Source organism: Dermacentor albipictus, chromosome 2 (assembly GCF_038994185.2).
Source record: "Dermacentor albipictus isolate Rhodes 1998 colony chromosome 2, USDA_Dalb.pri_finalv2, whole genome shotgun sequence".
Taxonomy (NCBI): domain Eukaryota; kingdom Metazoa; phylum Arthropoda; class Arachnida; order Ixodida; family Ixodidae; genus Dermacentor; species Dermacentor albipictus.
The window spans coordinates 209,689,515-209,696,852 of record NC_091822.1 but is presented as its reverse complement, the minus strand read 5'-3'; the positions used below and the strand labels follow the sequence as shown (position 1 = coordinate 209,696,852).

At 46.2% G+C, this 7,338-nt stretch overlaps 1 long non-coding RNA gene across 1 annotated transcript; it reads left to right on the top strand.

Moving 5' to 3' along the window:
- The first annotated feature begins 249 nt into the window (after positions 1 to 249).
- On the top strand, positions 250 to 4,812 carry LOC135896764 (uncharacterized). Its single transcript, XR_010562807.1, has 3 exons — positions 250 to 532; positions 2,763 to 2,825; positions 4,592 to 4,812. It is a non-coding gene; the product is annotated as an uncharacterized lncRNA (long non-coding RNA).
- Positions 4,813 to 7,338: the final 2,526 nt, after the last annotated feature.

Below are 7,338 nucleotides of genomic sequence, written 5' to 3'. Positions count from 1 at the left end.
TTTAATATTAAATAATTTCACACCAGAACTTCAACAATCAAAGGCGTGTTAATGTTTTCCATACAGGGCGCGCACACGACGCCTGGAAACCATTCTATGCTCGCGCAGCAGGTGTTTACAGCAGCAGGAGCGAAACGCCGGTGTTGCACAGCGGTGTCACAAAGCCACCGCGCTGCGATCACTTCGGCGGTGTAATCCAAATTTGTGAGACATCTCATTCTGTGCTGGAAACACTGGGAGGCAGGAAGTTTGAAAAAAAACGGCCACTGCCGCTCGGAATGTCTCGGTCGTGGGCTCGTTATCCTGTTGTGCGTCATTCTAAGCCGTTCTGTACGTTTATACTGGATATTAACTGAAGTCATTTAGCTGTGCTGATGCTGTGTGCCGTGTGTTTTGCATCAGTGCTTCGTGACATCGGCTGTATTGCGTATTTTCGCCGACGGCTTACTACCACAATGGCGGGATCTGCGTTCGCCGCCTTCGTGTCTCGGTGCGTCTTTGTACGTCGCACGTTCGGATAACACTTTTCCCGGTAAGTGAAATACATTGCGCTTCGTTTTTCGTCAACAATGTAAACATATTTAGGTGTTACCCGCGACAATTCTTGATATATGGGCTCTACTGCCCTGCGAGTTTTCGTCATTACTTTTATACGAGGGTTCTGCTTGTGTTCAGCCGTTCAGCACTACCGCGCTCCACGACTTCCGCAACAACAGTCAGAACTTTGCCCTGCTTGTTGGTCTTTGTGGTTAACGTAGCACGAACCAAACGAAAGGAGTGCATTCGAAGACGACGCGCTGGCTGTAATGCTGAACCAGACTGAACACGCCCTATTTTGTGTCCTTTTGTTCTGACGTGTGCGCGCGTGTGTGTCAGTGACTATGCAATTTGTAGCGTTCCCACTTTATAGCAAAACAAAAAATATAACTGCAGTGTTTACTTCATCTATACAATTCCAAATTAAATCGTCTGCTGATGTACAAATTTCACTTGTGTTTTGTTCTGAATAAGCAGCAAAACCTTTAACCTAGTAGGTGCTTCATCTGGGAGTGAAATCACGACAGCGTGGCATTTAGTAATGAATGACTGTGACTGGGTCACCTTGTTTGTAATTGCAAATCTGCCTTTCAACTGACTTGATGCTATCTTATTTTGTCCCTTTCACCGTTTTTTCGTAGGCGCCGCCATATTGTGAACGCAGTGGCGCCGCCTATGAGCAGCGCCATACTGGCTTGGGTGAAAGCGGTCTTTTGCATGGCAGGTATGCGCTCGGCGGTAGGTTCTGGCGTTTGTTTTCGTGGTCGTGCGGTCTGTTTAGTATGACGTGCATCTTCTACGTGGTAAACGGTTCTGTGAGACGTGCTGAAGTGGTTTAAGGCGTCATGGCCGGAATTTCTGCTGGCGTTGCGGTGGATGGAACACGCAGCGCGATGTGTGAGCGCATATCTGAGCCTACAATCAGCCTCGGAGATCGATTGTGTATTTCCGAATGTTTCAATCACTAGTGTCCGCTATTTCTAAGCGCTATGTCTAAGCTCTATCCTCTATTTCTAAGCTGCGGTTTAGGAGCCACGAAACATACGCGACGATCGTAACAGCGTGGGTACCGTCCTGCTACGATAGGAGCTGTGCTGTTATACTTTGACAAGCATTCAAACTGTTCACTGCAGCTTATATTGCGTGACTACTTGGTTGAATGGATGAGGTTTCCACCCACGAATAAAATAGTTTTGGTTAGCAATAGCAGCATACCTTACAGTCTGAATTAAGCTTGTCCAGCAAAGCGACCGTTTACGAACTGCAGGAGCGTCCTAAGCAGTGATAGGTGCTGGATTACAGATATCTTTGTTCTATATAGCGCATGGTCCAAGCATACGGCACCAGCGGTTATAAACGTTGTGCGGCGTTAGCCCATTTTCTCTTGCTTTTTAGAGAAAGAGGATGATAACCGTTTTTTTTTTCGGTTGTGTTCGTTCAGTTCTCTACGACGCACTCACACGTATTACGGAAATGTTGCGCTCAAAAATAGCCATCGCATTCTTTTTATGCGAACCCTCTCATACATCATGGCTGTATACAGGCCAAAAAGGCAATGCCGAAGCACGCAGCTTATATATGTATCGTGCTGGCTCACGTCAACCGCAGTGATCGCTGTGTTGAGCAGCGCCATGGGCCTCATGCAGCAAGGCTAGCGTAGACATATGGTAACTTCAAGCATACTAGACTTGAAATGCATGAGAACGATGCCATTGTATCCCGAATATTTGATAGCGCCTGCCGCTCAGATGTTTCGTGGTTGCCTTAGGTTGGGCGCGCGCGAGCATGCGCTATGTTTTATGTTTTACTCCCTACGCCAATCGATGAGACAGTGAGCTGATTTACCATTTAATGCTGGTAATACAGAGACGCCGGTTTTCTTTGTTGAATTAAAATCGATATAAGCAAAATAGTTCACAACACATACACGCACCGCGACTGATAATGCGCGTACACCGCGGCTGATTATGCGCGTCACATTTTTGCTCCCCCAAGACATATTCCTGCCTACTGTAGTTACAGATGCACCGAAAGGCTTCCCTGACGACCTTATATGAACGAACATGGCGTAAATTTCACAAAGTAAGCTCTAAAACATCACGAAATCGTTCCGCAGCACGCGACAGCAGTACTTTCAAGCAGCGCCGCGCCGGATCGCCCAAGCCAGAGAGGAGGAAAGGCTCTCCGCGCGCCCTATCCTCCTCGCCCGATAAAAAGGTCTATAGACGGCTGGACATCCTTCTTGTACCTTGGCGCTAGCTGGATGACGGGACCTCATCATGATCAGTGTAAGCCAATGTACTGTACCCTCTCTGGTCCTCCCAGTGCTTTTTATATGGGATAAGGCCAGGGAGCGCTTCGTGGTAAAATAGCTAGTTGGTGCCTCACAAACGGACATTTTTTTGCACTGGTCCATTATAAGCTGCCACTATTATAACCAATTTCTCAGTGCCAGTGTACATACACAGTTCTACTAATAATTAGTTTCCCTAAGCCTTACAAAATTTACGTGTGTGTAGTCATTGCTATGTAAGAACTCACAAATTAACTCTGCTGTGTCATAGTAGTATTCCATACATGAGTAAAAATTTTCTACAACAGTGTACATTACACCTTGCTTCCCTAATGCACAAATATATTCAAGCCAGTATTTGATTAGTTTGGTATTCTAAATGTTTTCTGTGTGATTTAGTTTCTTTACAGGAACTCACTGTACAGCATCAGCAAGCAGTCTAAGATTTATGTGTGCTGTAAAAGGTGTACTTTGCCGCTAGAATTGATAAAACATGGGCCAAGGCTTCCATACAAGGACAAACTTTAATTTCGCTCTACCACCATCAGCACTTGGCTGGCGCTTGCAAAATGAATCACATTAAGTAGCTTGTGCCAGACCGTTTTTTAACCTTATTGTGAGGAGATCAGAAAGTGATCTGTGGAGGCGCCTGCGTCTGAGATATAGATTGCGCTGCAACATATGTGCGTGTAGAACAGGCATGATGCTGAGGGTTCCAGCAGTTTGCAAAGGTGCTTTTAAAATTTTGTCATAACTGCAATTTTACCTGTGCTGTTTTTTTATCATTGGAGGTGTTATCAGAATTTATCAATCTATTTGCTCTGGCCCATTAGCCTGCCACATTTGCCTTTTCACTAGGTGGGCAAATATTCTGCATGGACCATTACTTGAATACACCTTTTTGTGTGCAGTGGCTTCTCAGTTGCAAGTCAGCATAGATGCTCAGAATTACCTGAGCCTATAGATACACTGATGAATTTGCCACCTATGCGAATCACTTTGCACTTTCTCACGCATGTGTCATGTTTAAGTTTGAAAGAAAGGCAACAGCTAGGCAGCGCAAAATGCCAAACTTGCTTTTAGTTCAACAATATAAAACGCTATTTAACTTTTTAATTAAGTTAGTACATCATTTACCTGCAGAGTGAATTACTGTTTTAAACTGATTATATTTTGCAGGAAGCTTCTCAGACTTGTTTGAGAGGTTGATAAGTGGCTTTTTAGGCACAAAACACCATACAATAAATTAAAGGCTGACTTTGACTCTGCTATGCAACTTAATGACTATATGCCAGGAACAAGGTCTCCGAGTTGTGGCGCTGGGTAACACTCCCAGCGTTCTACTATGACACACAAATACCCAAGAAAGTGAAAGGGAAAACGACGCCGCTGTAGCTCAATTTGTAGAGCATAGCACGCGAAATGCGAAGGTTGTGGGTTCAGTTCCCACCTGCGGCAAGGTGTTTTTTCATCCGTTTTAACTTCAATTAATTTATCGTTTCCTTACTTAATTTATTAAGCACAAGTGATTTCCCCTATGTTGTCCTTGGTGTCGGTGTTTGTTGGCTTCTTATGATAGGAAATATACTAGTCATTTTAAACATCATCGCATACATACCTTAAGATACCCGTAGTTCAAGAGAAAGGAGTGCTTAAATTTATTTTTAATGTGAGCCAAACTTCTTACTTAGCACATATTGCTAATTGAAGTTCCAATTTCAACATTCCCATTTCCTCCCTTGCCCTTTTTTTCCTGTGCAGGTATTGCTTTCCTATGTCTACAAGAACCGTCACGCGTGGCCTGTGACAGCAAGCTTTTGTGGGCAGCCAGTGCTCTCCTACGAAGGCTGGCCTACTCTGGCAGCGGCGGCAACCATCTTCAAGATTTATCCATGATCCCCTTTGCTGCTATTTGTCACTCTTGTTAATTACACTTTCTGAATCTTTTCTAGTTTATTAGGTAATAAAGTATGAGTATGTGACATGGTGTGAAGTTGATGCCTTGCTGCATTTTCGCTTGCAATCACCTTTTATGCATGAAAAGCTCATCATACAGTTTATGAAAAAAAAATAACAGCATATTATGATTTATCTTTCAGTTCTTGTAACATGCAACGTACAAGGAATTCACTAATGGATGGTATGCCGAAGAACTCGCCATTATTTCTGCGTGATGCTGTGCAAGCATGTGGCGTTACCTTACAAGAGGCACCCACAAAGTAAGTTACAATTTACTTTTAAATGAAGCATGGACATCAGAAAAAATATATATTGCTAGTTAGAGTGGCTCGCAGAGTGTTTTGCCAGATGTGTACTATCTTTTATTTCTTAACTCATTGCAGCACAGTGGCTATTGTGCCCCCTGTAGCTGAAACCAGGATGTAATTTTTGCCTGAACTGCAGCATCACTGACAAAATTTTTCTTTGCTAGAAACTATTTCAATTTGGTGGAGACCCAGCAGGGCGATGTTTTGTCAATAATGACGTGTTTCACGCAGAGATGTTCTTGTTTAGGTCAATGAGTGAACATTGGAATTATATCAGCATACAATACAGATCTTGTTTCATTTGCAAAATAATTCTGACAGGTGGCATTCAATTGATTGGTCTAATTAAAAAGCACAAATTGACCAATGAGGCTATACTGCACTATTCCCATGGTTCACATCTCGAAAAACTACCTCTGCATCACTCTATCCGACAATATAAACTTTTTTTTTAATGTTCATGGCTCATTTAAAATAAATTGTAACTGTGGGCAAACGTCGTGTTACTGTAACAGCTGCGGCAAAAATTTGATGGTATGTCTAATAAAAGTCTTCAGTTGTTCTTGTAAAGCTGTCCATTAGCCAACTTTTAGCGTAACGTTAGCAGGGCTTACTGAAGTACTTCTAGACGTCCATGGCTACAAAATGTCTTGATCAAGACAGCTACTAGGCTTCATCCGAGAAAACGCCTCACGTCCAAACGTATCCCCCTGCGACTATCAGAATTTAATATGAAACCGCCGCAAAAAAAGAGCAACAAACTCGCGTCGGCACGGCAGTCCCATTCATAAACTTTCCGTTCCCGCGAATCTCCTGAAGTGTGCGGTGTGCTCACTTTGCTAAACGACACTAATGAACAATGCATCGGCACGATGTAATGCTTTGCCAGTAAAGGCATTTGAGAAGACACCTCACTTCCAAACGTATCCCCCTGCGACTATAAAAGTTTAACATGCTATCGTCGCAACAAAAATTGGAGGACGCTTAAGCTTCGCCTTCAAGATTGGAACGCGACAGCGTTCCCGTCGACCCGCCAAGGGGTGTAAGACAATGGGCTACGGCGCAGCGATGAGTTACGAGGCGCCCCGCATCGGACGCGGTGAGCGTCGAGCAACGAAACGTGCGCCTGAGCAAGCGGAACGAACCAAAGTCTCCCCCGCACCCAAGTAACCCCGCAGCGGCGCGACACTCGCGCCATCTCTCGCATCGCGCTTGTACCACTCCGACCGCCGCGTACGCGGCGAAGCCGCACGGAGACGGTGGCTATGCGGGAAAACAAGATATCAGGGGAGGCGCGAGAGTCGCGCATCCCTACATCCCCCAACCTTAAATCACTTCTTATTCCGGCGAAACATGTGACACGGTCTAACATTAACCCGTGCTTCGCGAACAAGGTAGTACATGCAACAGTGGTCGCGCCGAAGAAATGTCTACACGCTGTCCATAGCATGCGAGCCGACATTGTCCCTGGGTACACCGCTGGCGTCCGCCGGTCACAGCAGCAGCTTTGCAGACTCGACGGCATGATGCCAGGCCAGGACTCCGGAAACGACGACGCAGTAGTCGGTACGAGCAAGCGTCGCACGCGCCGACGCGCCCTGCTGGGAAGAGCCGCCGTAGCTGTCGCTGACCGCTGGCTCTTTTGTCCACCGCCGAGGGTTGTGAGCTTGATGCAGGAGGCCGCCGAAGTCGCTGCGCCGAACTGGCCACAGCATCACCAGCGCCCGGGGTGACTCGATCGTAGTCCGGGGCAGCAGCGCAGACGATGTGCAGGTGACGGCAAACCAGGGGTGACTCCAATCACGCTGCGTACACTCAACACACTCGGCAAACACTAAAGTAGTGCAAGGGAGAGGAATTATGCATGCGCATCGCCCACGTGGTAGGATGTTCAACTCGGCTAGTAGAAGATCGGGCAGCTACTCAAATGCTAAGTTCACGTGAACGAAGGTCGCTTCCTTGAGTTGAACGAGTAGTTTCAATTCGTGTGAGGCTATGGAATGAGGGAAGCAAATTGCAACACCTTAACGCCACGGTCCACCAGGCTGTGTCCCTCCACGTGCGACAGGCAGCTTCGTAAAGCCTTAGGCCTAAAGCGTCGCTACCCTGACAACAACCGGCATCCAAAAAACAACACCCAAAATGAGCGCAAAACAGGCAGCCGCGAGGAGACGTCAGCTCTGTGAGGTGGTCCTACTCCGCTCGGTGCACACAGCATCCGAGTTGACGGCGCCCACCATC